The sequence below is a fragment of the Oryx dammah genome, unplaced genomic scaffold (genome assembly GCF_014754425.2).
Source record: "Oryx dammah isolate SB20612 unplaced genomic scaffold, SCBI_Odam_1.1 HiC_scaffold_23, whole genome shotgun sequence".
Taxonomy (NCBI): domain Eukaryota; kingdom Metazoa; phylum Chordata; class Mammalia; order Artiodactyla; family Bovidae; genus Oryx; species Oryx dammah.
The window spans coordinates 11,040,012-11,058,758 of record NW_024070207.1 but is presented as its reverse complement, the minus strand read 5'-3'; positions in this window follow the sequence as shown (position 1 = coordinate 11,058,758).

The window sequence follows — 18,747 nt, the reverse complement described above, 5'->3', positions numbered from 1 at the left end:
CTAGACAGCATATTGAAAAGCAGAGCCATTACTTTGCCGACAAAGGTTCTTGTAGTCAAAGCTGTGGTTTTTCTAGTGGTCATGTATGGATGTGAGAGTTGGACCATAAAGAAGGCTGAATGCTGAAGAATTGATGCTTTTGAACTCTGGTGTTGGAGAAAACTCTTGAGAGTCCCTTGGACTGCAAGGAGATTAAGCCATTCAGACCTGAAGGAAATTAATCATGTATATTAATTGGAACAACTGATGCTGAAGCTGAAGCTCCAATACTTTTACCACTTGATGCAAAAACCTGCAGAAAAGGCAATGGCACCCCACTCCAGTACTCTTGCCTGGAAAATCCCATGGATGGAGAAGCCTGGTAGGCTGCAGTCCATGGGGTCGCTGAGGGTCGGACACGACTGAGCGACTTCACTTTGACTTTTCACTTTCGTGCACTGGAGAAGGAAATGGCAACCCACTCCAGTGTTCTTGCCTGGAGAATCCTAGGGACGGGGGAGCCTGGTGGGCTGCTGTCTAGGGGGTCGCACAGAGTTGGACATGACTGAAGCGACTTAGCAGTAGTAGTAGCAGCAAAAAGCTGACTCATTAGAAAAGACCCTGGGGTCGCAAAGAGTTGGACACGACTGAGCGACTGAACAACAACAACAAATGCCCCTAGAGCATGTACTATGAAGCACTGTCTTGTACTATTCTTGATATACTTGGATTAGTTTTTCTTCAACCAGAATCTTGCATTTGTAGTGAGTATATTCATACTCTCCTCCCAGTTCTGTCACTCTGGTCAATAACTATCTAGTTCTACAGTTTAACTTGCTTTAGTGTGCATCAGAACCACCTAGAAGCCTTGTAAAAAACATGGGTTTCTGGGTTCCATTATCAGAGCTTATGCTTTTGGAGGTAGGGTAGGAGCTATTGGAGTAGAGGTGAGATGCTGAGAATTTGCATTCCTGACTAATTCTCAGGTGCTGGTACAAAGATTACACTGAGAACCATTGACAAGCCATAATTACTATTTGTATTCATTCTTTCTTATAAGTTGATTTTCTCTTGAGCAACACTGCTTTTCACTGTTTATTAAAACCAAGTATTTCTTTTCTGATCCATTAAAAACATCATCTAAACATACACATCTCCAAGTTATTTTTTTCAGAGTAGTTTCCCTATACTATGTCTTAATCATATTCCTGAGCAGAAGTAGACAGACACACAGCTGTGATTTTCAGGATTTACCTCCAAGTAATTCACCATCATTAGCCTCATCTCTTAAATAGTTTATGTAACATTTAGCTTGATTTAGAAGATGATAAGTCGAAGCATATTTACTACAAGAATACTTAATGGAAGGCAATATGACTTGGGGGTTAAGTGTAGTGATACTGTAATTAGACAAATCTGGATTTAAATTCAAAGTTTGCCACTTAATTTTGTAATTTTGGTCAAGTAATGAAACTTCTCTGAACTCTGTTCTTTACGTGTACAATGAGGGATGTGGATAGTATCAAGTTCATGATGCTCTAAATAAGATTATGTATACATGAAGTAGTCTACCATGACAGGTGGGAAACAAGTGCAATACATAGTGCCTACTTTATATTAGTGTTTGCCAACCTCTTCAGACCTGTGATACATGATAAAGTTGTTGCAAAGGATCTGTGACACTGTGAGCACAATAGTGTCTGCAGATGGAATCAGTGAGAAATAGACATAGGGAATTGGAATGCAAAAGTAGGAAGTCAAGAGATACCTGGAGTAATGGGCAAGTTTGACCTTGGAGTACAAAATTAAACAGGGCAAAGGCTAACAGATTTGTCAAAAGAACACACTGGTCATATAGCAAACACCCTTTTCCAACAACACAAGAGACAACTCTTTACATGGAAATCACCAAATAGTCAATACCTAAATTATATTGATTATGTTTTTTTTTTTTTGCAGCTGAAGATAGAGAGGCTCTATACACTCAGCAGAAACAAGACCTTTAGCTGACTATGGCTCAGATCATGAGTTCCTTATTGAAATTCAGGCTTAAATTGAAGAAAATAGGGAAACCACTAGGCCATTCAGGTATGACCTATGTTAAATTCCTTATGATTGTACAGTGGAGGTGAAGAATAGATTCAAGGGATTAGATCTGGTAGACAGAGTGTCTGAAGCACTATGGACAGAAGTTTGTAACATTATACAGGAGACAGTGACAAAAACCATCCCGAAGAAAAAGAAATGTACGAAAGCAAAGTGGTTGTCTGAGAAGGCTTTACAAATAGCTGAGGAAAGAAGAGAAGTCAAAAGCAAGGCAGAAAGGAAAAGATAAGCCCAACTGAATGGGAGTTCCAGAGAACAACAAGGAGAGGTAAGAAGGCCCTCTTAAATGAAAAAAATGTAAAGAAATAGAGGAAAATAATAGAAAGGAAAAGACTAGAGATCTCTTCAAGAAAATGTGAGATATCCAGGGAACATTTCATGCAAGGATGGGCACGGTAAAGGGCAGAAATGGCAAGGACATAACAGAAGCAGAAGAGAATAAGAAGAGAATACATAGAAGAAAAAGGTCTTAATGACCTGAAACCAAGATGGTGTAGTCTCTCACCTAGAGCCAGACATCCTGGAATGTGAAGTCAGTTGGGCCTTAAGAAGCATTACTACAAACAAAGCTAGTGGAAGTGATGGAATTCCAGCTGAGCTATTTCAGATCCTAAGAGACAATGCTGTTAAAGTATTGGACTCAATATGTCCGAAAATTTGGAAAATTCAGCAGTGGCCACAGGACTGGAAAAGATCGGTTTTTGTTCCAATTTCAAAGAAGGGCAATTGCAAAGAATGTTCAAACCATCATACAGTTGCACTCATTTTGCATGTTAGTAAGGTTATGCTCAAAACCCATCAAGCTAGGCATCTGCAGTACATGAAACAAGAACTTACAGATGTACAAGTGGGGTCTTGAAAAGGTGAAGGAACCAGAGATCAAACTGTCATCATAAACTGGATCATAGACAAAGCAAAGGAACTCCAGAAAAAATATCAGCTTCTGCTTCATTGACTATGCTAAAGCTTTTGATTGTGTGGATCACAATAAACTGTGGAAAATTCTTAGAGAGATGGGATTACCGTACCACCTTACCTGTCTCCTGAGGAATCTGTATGTGGGTCAAGAAGCAGCAGAATCGTAATGGAACAACTGACTGGTTCAAAACTAGGAAAGGAGTACGTCAAGGCTGTATGTTGTCATCCTGTTTGTTTAACTTATATGCAGAATACATTGTGCAAAATGCCAACCTGGATAAATCACAAGCTGGAATCAAGATTGCCAGAGAAATATCAGCAACCTCATATATGCATATGATACCACTCTAATAGCTGAAAGTGAAGAGAAAGTAAAGAGCCTCTTGATGATGGTGAAAGAGGAGAGTGAAAAAGCTGGCTTAAAACTCAGCATTCAGAAAACTAAGATCATGGTATCCGGTCCCATCACTTCATGGCAAATAGATGGGGAATAACTGGAAGCAGCAACAGATTTTATTTTCTTGGACTCCACAGTCACTGTGGACAGTGACTGCAGCCTTGAAATTAAAAGATGTTTGCTCCTTGGAAGGAAACCTATGACAAACCTAAACGGTGTATTAAAAAGCAGACATCGCTTTACTGACAAAGATCTGTCTAGTCAAAGCTATGGTTTTTCCAGTAGTCATGTACGGATATAAGAATTGGACCATAGAGAAGACTGATTGCTGAAAAATTGATGGTTTTGACTTGTCATGCTGGAGAGGACTCTTCAGAGTCCCTTGGACTGCAAGGAGATCCAAGCCAGTCAATCCTTGAAGAAATCAACCCTGAATATTCATTGGAAGAACTGGCGCTGCAGCTCTAATACTTTGGCCTCCTGATGTGAAGAGCTGACTCATTGGAAAAGACCCTGATGGTGGAAAATATTTAGGACAGGAGGATAAGGGAGTGACAGAGGACAAGATGATTGGATGACGTCGTCACCACAATGGACAGGAGTTTCAGCAGACTCCGGGAGATAGTGAAAGACAAGGAAGTCTGTTGGGCTGCAGTCCTTGTGGTTGCAAGAGTTAGTCACGACTTAATGACTAAACAACAGCAATATATACACACAATTATTTTCCAAGGTATATAGATGCTGATTTAATTAGAAATATACAAATTCATAGATATTTCCAAATTGGTAATAATTTTCTGTCATTATATACTCTTTCATATATTAAAAGGTCAACTTTTTTTTGACATTTAAAAGGGTTCCCCACAGTTTAAAAAGTTGTGTTGCACTTGTTTATCTGAGTAATAGTTCACTATTCCCTAGCAAAAAGCAGGCCTCTGAAAGAGGGGAACCCAGGTCAGTTTTGATAAGCAGAGGAGAGAGAGGAAGTTACAGAGCCTAGGGTATTGGTTACAGAGGGGATGATCTGGAGGGCTGCTGTAGTGGGGTGCTCTGAGAAACTAAGGGCTGATGTGATGATATCAGTTAGGGAAGCAGAAATACATCAATAGCTTTTGCTAAAATGGTCAGAGAATTCATTGACCAGCCGTATCTCTTCTTAGTTCACTGGGCATCTCAAGTGAACATCCATCCATATCAATGCTGTTCAGCTTTCCAGAAGGACTCTGGAAATCCATTAGGATTGCAGCATCTCCCTGAGGGACTTTTATGACTAGTGCAGGAAAATGCAATGTTGATCCATTCTGATGACATTATCCAGTTAAATCCCTCTAGAATGACCAGCTAACTGTCCCTGAAATAGGAAAGATTGGTGGCAGGACTAAAATTTTGAGTTGCTTTGATAAAATAGTTATCTTCAGGGATTCGGGCTCTAATCGCTACTTAGACTGTGTGAAATTATTGCCGAATAATGTGCTGAGCAAATTCCAGTTGTCATTAAGAGGACTGTGGTTGGTATCATTAAATTATATTCATTATTCAGATAAATGTTCCATGCACTCTTAAATGTCTGCTTTCTCATCGACTTGAGCATTCAGTTGGGCTTTTGTTTTGTTTTCATATCAGAGGAAGCAGGCAAGTGATATTCATAATATCTTGCTAGAACTTCATAGATGCCATAAATATTTGTAAATCAGGATAAAGCAATGTGTATTTTCCTACCCTGGAAGTGCAAGGTTAAGTTTGCTTTCATTATTTGGGGTGGTTTGGTCATGGTAACAATAATGTGATTTGGTAGTAGTTTAGGGTTGATTCAGAGTGGAAAGGAACAATTCTGTTTTATGCCTTTTATTTCTAGCAATAGCTGAATAGGATCATATAATTGGTACTCAAAACACAGCTATTCAACCATTTCTTTATAGTTTCCTCTTGCATGTTTTCATTTTCATTTCCACCCACTCATATATAGGCCATTTAAAAATGTATCTCTGTAACCATTAAAAAATGTCTTCAAATTTTCCTCCCCATAGATTTTACAACAAATATTTATTCTCAAATAGCTTCCCCCTGCAGCCTGAAACACTCTAGAATTACTTTGCACTCCTACCTACCCCTCCTGTCATCCCTTAACAAGGGCTCAGAGAATACAAACTCATACTAATAGCAGCCTAAAGAAATAGCATCAGAAAAATAAGTTGACTTCCAAAGGAATGTGCTGGAATCAAGATTGCTGGGAGAAATATCAATAACCTCAGATATGCAGATGACACCACCCTTACGGCAGAAAGTGAAGAGGAGCTAAAAAGCCTCTTGATGAAAGTGAAAGAGGAGAGTGAAAAAGTTGGCTTAAAGCTCAACATTCAGAAAACGAAGATCATGGCATCTGGTCCCATCACTTCATGGGAAATAGATGGGGAAACAGTGGAAACAGTGTCAGACTTTATTTTTTTGGGCTCCAAAATCACTGCAGATGGTGACTGCAGCCATGAAATTAAGACGCTTAGTCCTTGGAAGAAATAACCTAGAGAGCATATTCAAAAGCAGAGACATTACTTTGCCGACTAAGGTCCATCTAGCCAAGGCTATGGTTTTTCCTGTGGTCATGTATGGATGTGAGAGTTGGACTGTGAAGAAGGCTGAGCACTGAAAAATTGATGCTTTTGAACTGTGGTGTTGGAGAAGACTCTTGAGAGTCCCTTGGACTGCAAGGAGATCCAACCAGTCCATTCTGAAGGAGATCAGCCCTGGGATTTCTTTGGAGGGAATGATGCTAAAGCTGAAACTCTAGTACTTTGGCCACCTCATGCGAAGAGTTGACTCATTGGAAAAGACTCTGGTGCTGGGAGGGATTGGGGGCAGGAGGAGAAGGGGACGACCGAGGATGAGATGGCTGGATGGCATCACGGACTCGATGGATGTGAGTCTGAGTGAACTCCGGGAGTTGGTGATGGACAGGGAGGCCTGGCGTGCTGCGATTCATGGGGTCGCAAAGAGTCGAACACAACTGAGTGACTGAACTGAACTGAAAGCTGGATAGAACCAAGTCATACTTCATCTGTCTTTTATATTTAATATTTCTACTGTTACTATATTTAATGTTATATTAAAATATTTATTTTCATTTTGGTGTATTCTTACATAATTTTATGTCACTTCATTCATTTTATGCACAGAGTTTTATGTTTTGCCTTTTCCATTTACCTATCGATAACTTTCCATCTTTGTCCTTAGTCCTCAGGATTGTAATTTCTGATAGCTGATTAATATTCCTTCTTGTTTATCTAGCATAATTTACTTAGTCATCCCCTCATCTGTTGTATTTTGACTGTCTCTTATGCTATACATTCATCTTCTAGTAGAGTGGCGAAGCAAAAGTTTGACCGTACCATCAGCAATTGCTACAAATCGCAATCCCTAGGTGTTTCTGCTTGACTATCCCGTTTCTCCCATTTCTATCATAGTGTTGGTCTGAACTCTGCCTGGAAAGGATGATCATTAGTGAAAGATCTCTACATATAGTACAAGGTTGCAAGGGGATGCCTACAGTGCAGTAAGCTCTCTGTCATTATCTCATTTAATTTTCTCCTTACGTCCATAAGAAGGTGTTGAGTTATTTACAGACACTTGGGATGGAGGAGGATGGTGGGTGGGTAGGGTGAGTTGCCTACTGGTGGAGAGGAAGAAAGGAGAGAATAATGGCGGCAATCTATTTACTACACATTGAACAAGCTGTCCTTGTAGGAGGGTAAATGTGTTTGAATATCTTCCTTTCCTTCTCTCACCCTAGATTTGCCAGCTTTTCACAACTTGTGACTCTTAATTCTGCATAATGGAAGCTGAGATTGATCTGGTAAAGAACATATTTTTTTTTTTCCTGCTCTTGAAGTCAACATTTGAAGTGTTTCTAAGTGAGCAAAATTTCCTTTTGCTCATCCTGATTTTTCTTTGAGTTCAAAGTCTGTCCCCTGTTATAAGAAGTATTAAGAAATTTTTCATCCTGCATGACCAGTAGATTATTCTGTTTCCCAAGGCCAACCTGCCTGAGGACTTCTTTGGGATTTTGCTAGAGAATTGAATCATAATTTATCTATTCTTTGTAATTTCATCAGAACACCTGATGTGTTTTTGAAAAATGTAGGGACCCAGGCTAATTGGTCTATCCTTGTGATCAGCAGTTTTCAGGAATGACTACCTAGGCCTAACTTTGAAATCCTTGTGAATTTGGTCAGTAAAAACAGAATAAAGTATTAAAATATACAAAGAGCTGCCACCATGTGGGTATCTGCTAACTTTTGCATACCATAATATTCTTCATTAGTGAGCATGTAGAAGAAGCTCAAAGGAATCTTTGATGTTTATGACATGATTAATTAGAAGGAGAGTGTGAACAAACTTTTTCACAGGAGGTTCTTGTAATGAGTAGTGAATTTTGGATATGTTCAAGATTATCTGCTTTCTCCTCTTTATATCAGCAAGTCAAAAAGCATTCATTTAACAGCCATTCTGTTTAAGACTATGTGCAAAGCACTGTGGAATATATGGTGATCTATTAAACCGGTTCTTATTCATTTCTTCAAGCTTAAATTCTAGTTGCGGTGACAAGATGTGAAAAATTAGGTAACACAGGAGATAAATAGTTCACGGCTATAACAGAAAAGGTGTCATGAGACAAAACATTATTATTTGACAAAGGAATGCTGCAGATAAGTGTTCAAAGAGTCACAAGAAGATAGAGCTGAAAGGCATGCTGATATAGTGCCTTTTCTCCTGCTGTTCTCTGTGCCTGAAATGTCCATTGCATACATCCCTCCCTACCTGTAAAGCCCCTATTTATCTTTCAACAGCGTGTTCACTCATAGCTTCCCTCGTTCAGACTTCATCAACCCACCCAGAGTTAATGACATTATCTTCAGTGAGCTCATAGAAATTTAAACTCATTGAGTCTATAAAAACACATTTTATTTCTGTAGTTATGTGTTTACACACTGTGCTACTCCATTAGATGGAAATTCTCAAGGGTAGAGTCAGTTTGATATGAATTTATCTTTCTTTCCTAAGAACTGATCATAAAGTTGGATACTCAGTGTTCAATACATTTGTTGAAATGAAACAAAATTAATATAGTGGAAATAGCACTGAATTTCGAGTCAGCAACAACAGTGTCTGGCTTAGGAAATGCTTTTAGGAAATGTGTGTCAGTCATGTCACCTTTATGGGCTAAATAGAATGATCTCCAGAGTTTTTTATAATAGTAAAATTGGGTAATCTTAGACTGGAAGTGATTCTCAAAATTTCCCATAGCTTCTGTTGACATCTGTAACACCATCATCAATGGCAAACGTTTACTGCAAACCTGCTATGTGCTAAGCATAGATCAAAAATTATTTCCTTCAAATCTCCAAAAAAGCTTATGTGGTCAATGCTATTATGCTTATTTTCCTGATGAAGAAACTGAACTCCAAGAGGTGGACTAATATGCCCAGAGTTACACAGGTGGAAACTGTTGAAATAGAGATTCTAGTTCAAATATTTCTGAACCTAAAAGTCTATGCTCTTTAACAACCTCATTATGCGTTCTCAAACCTGAATACACATTACAGTCATTAGTTTCTTTCTTTCTTTTTTTTAATAGTGACGACCAGGCCCAACTCTTCTGGGATGTTGGTTCAGTTAGCCTGAGAAGTGGACTGAACATAGGCCATTTTAAAAACTCCCCCAGGGGCTTCTCTTCTGCCCCCAAGTTTGAGAACTACTGCACTGTATTATTCAGCCTTTGAGACTGCAGCTGAGTCTTGTGAAATGGTAGAGTTTAAATGGACAAGGTAAAGGAGAACATTCTGGATAGAAAAAAAGAAATTCAGCTTTTAGGTGATGCACAGCTATTTGAATGTGTCTTATTTCTCTGAAGGAAGAGTCCTTTGTGGTATCAAAACCACTAAGTGTATAGACGCGACTTCACCCATGGTGCAAGTGCACTTGAAAACAGTTCCAATGCAATTTCCTGGTTGAAGAGGGAAAGGACTTCTGCAGTGGCCTGTACTGGGTTTTCTGCCACCGTTTTCCTAACAAAAGTCAATGGGACAAGCTATTTCTTTTCATGGGGACAGTCGTTTCTCTTTGCTGTATACACTGGACTGCAAACCTGTCCATTTCTACGTGATGATTTCTGTTTGGAATTTGTAAATCAGATTATCTGGGTGAGAAAGCTGGATTTTGAAAAAAGACATGAAATGGCTTCTCCTTGCTTTATGGTCTTTATGGTCAACTCTTGTCTCAAGGCTGGCTTAACAGCACTCTTGGAAACCTTCCTCTCTGGCCAGTGCATTAAAACAAGCAATTTATTTTGGGTTTGGTAGCAGCTGCTGCTGATGTTGGGGGTGGCTTCCTTAGGAAGGACAGTATCCCTGAGGGGCTGTGCAACTGGAAAGAAATTGGTAGTAATAATTTAGCTGCTGAATAATTCTTGAGTGTTCTGAAAGACTCACTGGAGTGGAATTGTCAGGAAAGGGACATCTCGATTATGAACATTTCAGAATGCTCAAATTGCTTGCCTTTTACAAGCATACAGCTTAGACTTTGTTGGCAATACACTTCCTGCTGACTAGTTAATCTTTTGGCTAGATTAACTATGGCTCAAAAATACAATTATCAAGCTAGACAGTGTCATGTTGACATATTCTGGAAACGGGCTCTAGAGGAAGACTGTGGGTCTCAGTACATTGTACAGCACCTTGGTGAGCTTGCTTCTAAATGTCTCAGCTGCAGAGGTTTATGGTGCTTAAAAAGGGAAGAAGATCACCTTGGATCAAACCAAACTTGTAGAATTCAATATATTTCCTTCTAGTTTTGACTGCTTGCTCACATCAAAATAGACTTTGGCAAATGGTGTTTGGAAAATGATAACTCTTTGCACCTTGCTAGACTCTGCCTTGAAATGGCTCTCTCCAGTTTCTCCACAACCCTAGCATAGATAACTAGGTACTTGGCTGGCAAACAGGGCAGACTCTGAGAAGCAGAACATCTATACTCTCATCAATTCATGGTAAAACCTGTCCTGTGCAGTGAAAGATGGGATGGTCTGAATATTGCCAAGATCCTAAATATTAGGGATTCATAAGAATTAGGGTAGACAAAATATCCATAGAGATTAGGTATTCTGCAGTTAAGCATGTCTGGAGTTTAAATCCTGGCTTCACTGCTTGCTAACTTGGATGATCCACATTAGCTTTCTGAGTCATTTCTTCACCTGAATATGTTGGGAGAATTTAATGAGATGCTGCACATGATTTGTTTAGTAGGAATACGTGTGCTTAGTTGCTTAGTCATGTCCAACTGTTTGTAGCCACACGGACTGTAGCCTGCCAGGCTCCTCTGCCTATGGAATATTCCTAGCAAGAATACTGGGGTGGGATTTCATTTCCTGTTCCAGGGGATCTTCCCAACACTAGGATTGAACTCATATCTCTTGTGTTTCCTGCATTGGCAGGCAGATTTTGTTCCACCAGCACCACCTGAGAAGCCTGTTTAGTAGGTAGTGGATAACTATTAGCTATGGACGAAAGTGGAGTTTGGTGGAGAATGGATACATGTCTATGTGTGGCTAAGCCCCTTTGTTGTCTACCTGAAACTATCACAACATTGTAAATGGTCTATATTCCAGTATAACATCAGGGCTTCCCTGGTGGTTCAGTGGTAAAGAACCCACCTGCCAGTGCAGGAGATGCAGCTTCAATCCCTGGGTCGGAAAGATTCCCCTAGAGAGGAAAATGGCAACCTACTCCAGTATTCTTGTGCGAATCATCCCATGGACAGAGGAGCCTGGTGAGCTATGACTACAGGGTAACAAAAGGTTGGATACGACTGAGCGACTATGCACACGATATAAAATATAAAGTTACAAATATTGGCCATTATTATTAGACTGTGATTTTTTATTACTTCCGTCACTACCACATGTTTCTGCTGCCTTCATCCCAGATTCTCCATGGCTGCCTAGTGCCCTCCAGTGGAGTGCCCTTCCTGTCTTGTAGAGTGAGTCCCATGATCCAGATGTCACTGACCTTTGATTCAAACCTTTTGAATGATGTTCCCTATTACTTGGCAATTGACTCCACTGTTTATCAATGAGGTGACCTCTGTGAGGCTTATTTCTTCAACTGTAAAATAAAGAAATGATTTTACCTCCTTCATGTGGCTGTTGAGAGGATTAAGCGAGATAATCCATGTGAAGGGCTTAACTCAGCATCTGGTCTGTGGTAGTACTCTCTAAAGGTCGCCTGCTTTTAATTCTCTGTGCTCGTCAGAACAGGATAGTGGTGAGACTGGCAGAAAGAAACTAAAAACACAGGTTGAAATGTTATTTCTTTCATGGAAAATATCAAGAGACATAAAGGGATGGTTATGTATAGTGGTAAATGGAGTATTATGTATCCAGATGAAAGTATGGTTCTCAGGCTCCCAAACTTTCCCCTAGGGATGTGCAGCTTTGAGCTACACAATTTGCATAGAGTAAGAACTTTCCCAGGCTCTGAAAGATCTTTTTGTCATCCTTATTTTATTTTCTTTTAATCCTCTCCTGGTCCGACCCAACTGTTCTGCAGATTCTAGCTACAAATCTACATACCTACCTACCAGGGGCAAATAAATGATCACAACTCCTTCACATTCCTAAGTACTTATGGGAAGACTAGGTGAGGGGAAGGGTCCTTTGCTGGAAACATCGGTTAGCAGGAAAGGGCTAAGGCTTTTTTGAGATCTGCTTCTATTGGACTTTGGTGATGTTTTGTAATAGGGTTTATTTTTAGTCTGGAGTAGTAAGACCTTGGCTTCTAATTGGAACAAGCATCCTTAGATAGGATTTTTTTCCCTTGGAAAATGCTCAATATAAAATGATGCAAACTTGTGAAAAATTCTATTAGTATGGCAGTGTGAGTAGAGAAGTGAAAATACCCACCCCTTAATCCACAGGCCTACCCTGCCCGTCCCTACCCCAGAGACAGCCACTTTTAACTCTTTGTTGTGTATCCTTCTAAACTTTTCCCCATTGAACTATAAACAAATATGTCCAAAAATTGGATTCTACTGTAAATATTGATCTGCTTCCCCTTTTACATAATAGCATCTCTTGAAGTAATTTCTGTGTGAATACATCAATTTTTTTTTCTTTTTTTAGCAAGTGCATAGTATAGATGCACTTTCAGATAACATCATCTTTTTTTGTCTTTATGAACAAAACAGATTTTGGATGGTAATGGCATTTACATGTTAATTAACCTTATTAGATTCACACAATTATTAAGTGAGAGAGTCAAGATTTGGGCCCATGTTGGCTGACTCCAGATCACATGGTATTAACTGCTAAGCATTCCTTTGTTTCTGTAACTTAATTACTTTTACCCTCAGTTTCTAATATAAACAATAGTTATGAGGTACTCACAAAATTTCAGAGTTGGAATAGACCTTTGAGACAGATTATCTATTCTAACCTCTGACTCTCTAAACAAATCATTAGATGGTTTCTCTTTGGGCAAATCGTTTCTGAAACATAATTTTGGTGATATAAAACTCCATTAAATTACTTGCATTTGCAGTTGCAGAAACTCTGGGTTGCTTAAGGAATAGTTTATCTTGCATCCTTCATATTTTATATCACCATTTTTTTGTATGATATGCTAACACTCTGAAGTCAGTAGGATAAACTGTTATTAAGTCTGTTTCACAAGTGGGGCCATTTAGGCTCAGGGAAATTAAACAGCTTAAATTTTTTATTGAAGTATAGTTGATTTACAATATTATGTTAGATTTAGGTGCACAACACAGTGATTTGGTACTTTTGCAGATTAACTCCATGATAGGTTATTACAAGATAATGAGTATAAATCTCTGTTCTGTGCAATCTATCTTTGTTGCTTATGTATTTTATATGTAGTAGTTTGTATTTGTTAATTTTATACTCATATCTTGCCTCCCCATTCCCTCTTCCCTTAAATAACCACTAGTTGGTTTTCTGTATTTGTGAGTCAGTTTTACATATACATGCATCTCTATTATTTTTAGATTCCACATTTAAATGATATCATACTGTATTTGTATGTGTCTTTCTGACCTATTTCACTAACCACAATATTATCTAGGTTCATCTATGTTGCTGCAAGTGACAGTATTTCATTATTTTATGGCTAATGTTCTAGTGTATATATACCAAATCTTATTTCAATTGTCTGTTGATGGGCACTGGTTGCTTCTTTAAATGTAAGTAGTGCTACTATGAACACTGGGGTGCATATATGCTTTCAAATTAATGTTTTCACTTTTTTTCTAGATGTTTATCTAGGACTGAAATTGTTGGATCATATGGTAGTCCTATTGATATTTTTAATTTTTTTAGGAACCTCCATACTGTTTTGGAGAAGGCAATGGCACCCCACTCCAGTACTCTTGCCTGGAAAATCCCATGGACAGAGGAGCCTGGTAGGCTGCAGTCCATGGGTCACTAAGAGTTGGACACGACTGAGCGACTTGACTTTCACTTTTCACTTTCATGTATTGGAGAAGGAAACGGCAACCCACTCCAGTATTCTTGCCTAGAGAATCCCAGGGATGGGGGAGCCTGGTGGGCTGCCATCTATGGGGTCGCACAGAGTCGGACATGACTGAAGTGACTTAGCAGCAGCAGCAGCCATACTGTTTTACAAGTTGGCTGAACCAATTTTCATTCCTACCAACAGTGTTCAAGGGTTTCTTTTTCTCCACATCCTCCTGAACATTGGTTCTTTAGACTTTTTGATGGTAGCCATTCCTGGTAGCTCAGATGCTTAAGAATCTGCCTGCAATGCAGGAGACTCAGGTTTCATCCCTGAGTCTGGAAGATACCCTGGAGAATGGAATGGCTACCCACTCCAGTATTCTTGCCTGGAGAATTCCATGGACAGAGGAGCCTGGTCGCCTACAGTCCATGAGGTCACAAGGAGGCAGATACGACTGAGTGACTAAAACATACACACATACATTGTGACTGGTGTGAGGTAGTACTTTGTTGTTTTGATTTACATTTCTCTAATAATTAGTGACATTGAACATCTTTTTATTGAACATCTTATAGTTATACAGATAGTTACTGAAGGCAACCTGAATGTCAGTTGAAGGAGTTTTGACCTTGAGACTTTGACCTTAAGGCATCAAGGAGTTACTGAAGGCTTTGAATAGGGGTGAGGTTGTGGGATTAGGTGGATGGGATAAGTAGATGATTTCTGCTAACACTAATGCTTGCTCCTTGGAAGAAAAGTTATGACCAACCTAGACAGCATATTAAAAAGCAGAGACATTATTTGCCAATAAAGATCTGTCTAGTCAAAGCTATGGTTTTCCCAGTAGTCATGTATGGATATGAGAGTTGGACTATAAAGAAAGCTGAGTGCCAAAGAATTGATGCTTTTGAACTGTGGTGCTGGAGAAGACTCTTGAGAGTCCCTTGGACTGCAAGGAGATCCAACCAGTCCATCCTAAAGGAAATCAGTCCTGAATATTCATTGGAAGGACTGATGTTGAAGCTGAAACTCCAATATTTTGGCCACCCGATGTGAAGAACTGATTCATTGGAAAAGACTCTGATGGTGGGAAGGATTGAAGGTAGGAGGAGAAGGGCATGGCAGAGGATGAGATGGTTGGATGGCATCACCAACTCAATGGACAGGAGTTTGAGTAAACTCCAGAAGTTGCTGATGGACAGGGAAGCTTGGTGTGCTGCAGTCCATGGGGTCGCAAAGAGTCGGACAAGACTGAGCAACTGAACTGAATGCTTCAAAAATAAGAGAGGCAAGAACCAAGATAGTAAGGCAGGCCAGCTATTTAGGTATGAATAGATAAAATGCATGGGTACTATTGACAGCAGTCATTCTGAAAAGGAAGGGATGGCTGGAAGAAATACCAAGAAAACAGTATTTTTAGAGCTTCATCACTAGCTGGAGACAGTAGTGTTAGTTGCTCAGCTGTGTCCAACTCTTTGCAACCCTACGGACTGTAGCCCACCAGGCTCCTGTGTCCATGAGATTCTCCAGGCAAGAATACCAGAGTGGGTTGTCATTCCCTTCTCCAGGGGATCTTCTCAACTCAGGGATCAAACCTGGGTCTCCTGCATTGCAGGCAGATTCTTTACTGCATGAGATTCAGGGAAGTCCCAGCTAGAGATAGTTCAGTTCAGTTCAGTTCAGTCACTCAGTCGTGTCCAACTCTTTGCGACCCAATGAATCGCAGCACGCCAGGCCTCCCTGTCTATCACCAACTCCCGGAGTTCACTCAGACTCACATCCATCGAGTCTGTGATGCCATCCAGCCATCTCATCCTCGGTCGTCCCCTTCTCCTCCTGCCCCCAATCACTCCCAGCATCAGAGTCTTTTCCAATGAGTCAGCTCTCTGCATCAGGTGGCCAAAGTACTGGAGTTTAAGCTTCAACATCAGCCCCTCCAATGAACACCCAGGACTAATCACCTTTAGGATGGACTGGTTGGATCTCCTTGCAGTCCAAGGGACTCTCAAGAGTCTTCTCCAACACCACAGTTCAAAAGCATCAATTCTTCAGTGCTCAGCCTTCTTCACAGTCCAACTCTCACATCCATACATGACCACTGGAAAAACCATAGCATTGACTAGACAGACCTTAGATGGCAAAGTAATGTCTCTGCTTTTGAATATGCTATCTAGGTTGGTCATAACTTTTCTTCCAAGGAGTAAGCGACTTTTAATTTCATGGCTGCAGTCACCATCTGCAGTGATTTTGGAGCCCCAAAAAATAAAGTCTGACATTGTTTCCACTGTTTCCCCATCTATTTCCCATGAAGTGATGGGACCAGATGCCATGATCTTCGTTTTCTGAATGTTGAGCTTTAAGCCAATTTTTTCACTCTCCTCTTTCACTTTCATCAAGAAGCTTTTTAGTTCTTCTTCACTTTCTGCCATAAGGGTGGTGTCATCTGCATATCTGAGGTTATTGATATTTCTCCCAGCAATCTTGATTCCAGCTTGTGTTTCTTCCAACCCAGCGTTTCTCATGATGTACTCTGCATAGAAGTTAAATAAGCAGGGTGACAATATACAGCCTTGACATACTCCTTTTCCTATTTGGAACCAGTCTGTTGTTCCATGTCCAGTTCTAACTGTTGCTTCCTGACCTGCATACAGATTTCTCAAGAGGCAGGTCAGGTGGTCTGGTATTCCCATCTCTGTCAGAATTTTCCACAGTTTATTGTGATCCACACAGTCAAAGGCTTTGGCATAGTCAATAAAGTGGAAGTAGATGTTTTTCTGGACCTCTCTTGCTTTTTCCATGTTCCAGCAGATGTTGGCAATTTGATCTCTGGTTCCTCTGCCTTTTCTAAAACCAGCTAGAGATAGGGAACTAGAAAAAGAAAAGAGATAAGGATAATCCAAATGTATTAGTTCAATTGTTTAGATAATGGAACCCTTTACAAAGAAGAAAATCAGATTGGAATGAAGAATAGTTTGAGTTAGGAACTGCTGTATCCTGGTGGCTAGATAATTAAGTAAAAATGTGTAAGTATTTTTGAAAATGTACTGGGACGTGGATGAAAACATTTCTGAAGGTTCAGGCTCAATTGTCTTCTTTCTATCTTTACACAACTGTTCACACACTCAGTATAGTAAATCTGTAAGGAAATTTTAAAAACCATCTATTCTGAGTCCCTTATTTTATAGATGAGACCAATTGATGAAATAACTTGCCTGCAGTCTTAAGTGTCGATGACAAATCAGATTTCCTGAGTCTGTTCTTGCTCTTTACTGAACATTAGGTGTTACAGACTGGTAATGGTCCACTGATAGCTATGTTTGTCAAGGGGATTAGACTGTGTTATTGATCAAATACTTGCTGCCTTTCTCTGGGAGCCAATACTTGCTGCCTTTCTCTTCGTTCCCATTGATGTGGTCAGCCTTGGCCATGTGACTCGTTTGGCAAATGAAACGTGAGCACAGTCACCTCTGTGCAATATTTCTGAGAGGAACTTTAAAGCATGATTTAAGTACATCGTTTCAGTGCATTATTCACCAGGCTTTCTTTCTTTTTCTTCTGCCATGAGTTCACCAATATTCTAGACATAAGAATCTTTGTCAGCCTAAGTCCTGGACTAAACATGATGTGCAGCAGAGATATGACTGATCTTTGATGGGATTGTAATGTAAGAACAAGCTTCTGTTGTAAGCTGAAAATCGGGGATCATGTGTAAATACAGTATAACCTAGGCAATCCTAACTGATACAATCTTCATCATAAAAAAAAAAAAAGCCTGCACCAGTGAGTAACATCTGAAAATTTTGAGAGTTAGCATAGAGATCCAAACTTCAGATTTCTGGTGAAAAATTGGAAGAGCTGACACATTTGGCCTAGGTGCCACACATTGGCTGAGACTGTATAGCATCTACCCCTGCAGAAATAGAAGCTAACACTATAATTTACCCCCAGCATCCTATAATTCCTAACTCTATCTTATACCCATCCATCTTCTTCTCTACTTGTTTACATTACCTATGTGGCCCTTGTAAGCTTTTGAATCTGCCTCTCTGAGTTTATATAAAGATTTCCTACCCCAACAAGAAAATGCTTGAGACAAAAAGAACTGAGACCTGAAAGCGGAACTTTACTTAATACCCACCTGCATGGATGAGATAAAGAATCAGGGGAGACATTTAATAACTGGTTAGAAAAGGAAGAAGTAAACCAGAATTGGAGAGTTAGCAAATCAAACGAAAAACAAGGAAGAGACAAGTGAAGAAGAGGGGATGGTCAACCTCAGGGAAATCAATAGAGTTCAAGAATAAAGACAGTGAAGAAAAGCAGGTAACATGTGACCTTTGGGAGAATAATTGCAGTGTTTTGATGATCGTGGAAGACAGAAGATAAGAAGTTAGGGAGCAAAGGGCTGCTGAGAAAATGTAGGTGTTGAGATAACTTTTTTTTTTTCTCACAAATTGGCATTGAATGTAAGGAGAAAAATAATTGGCTTCTCAAATGCCAGCAAAGTCAGGCCAAATGTGTTTTATCCCTCTTTTTGTGTGCTTTTGTTGTTGTTGTTGTTGTTGTTGTTGTTGTTGGGGAGGTGTTGAGAGTGTCTGTGATGGGCTAGGAGTAACACATATTTGGAAAGCATTGGGAAAAGAGTGAGTAAAGAGAAACCAGGTAATTGAGGAAGGAAAGCTTGGGAGGTGGTTTGGAGTCATCAATAGAGACCACAGGTGAATTGGTTAGTTTTGGAAATAAGTGATAGTAGACTTTCATCTAAGTCTTTTAATGTGGGATATGGGGTCTTAATGAACCATCAGTAGTGACTCAGAAAAGAGC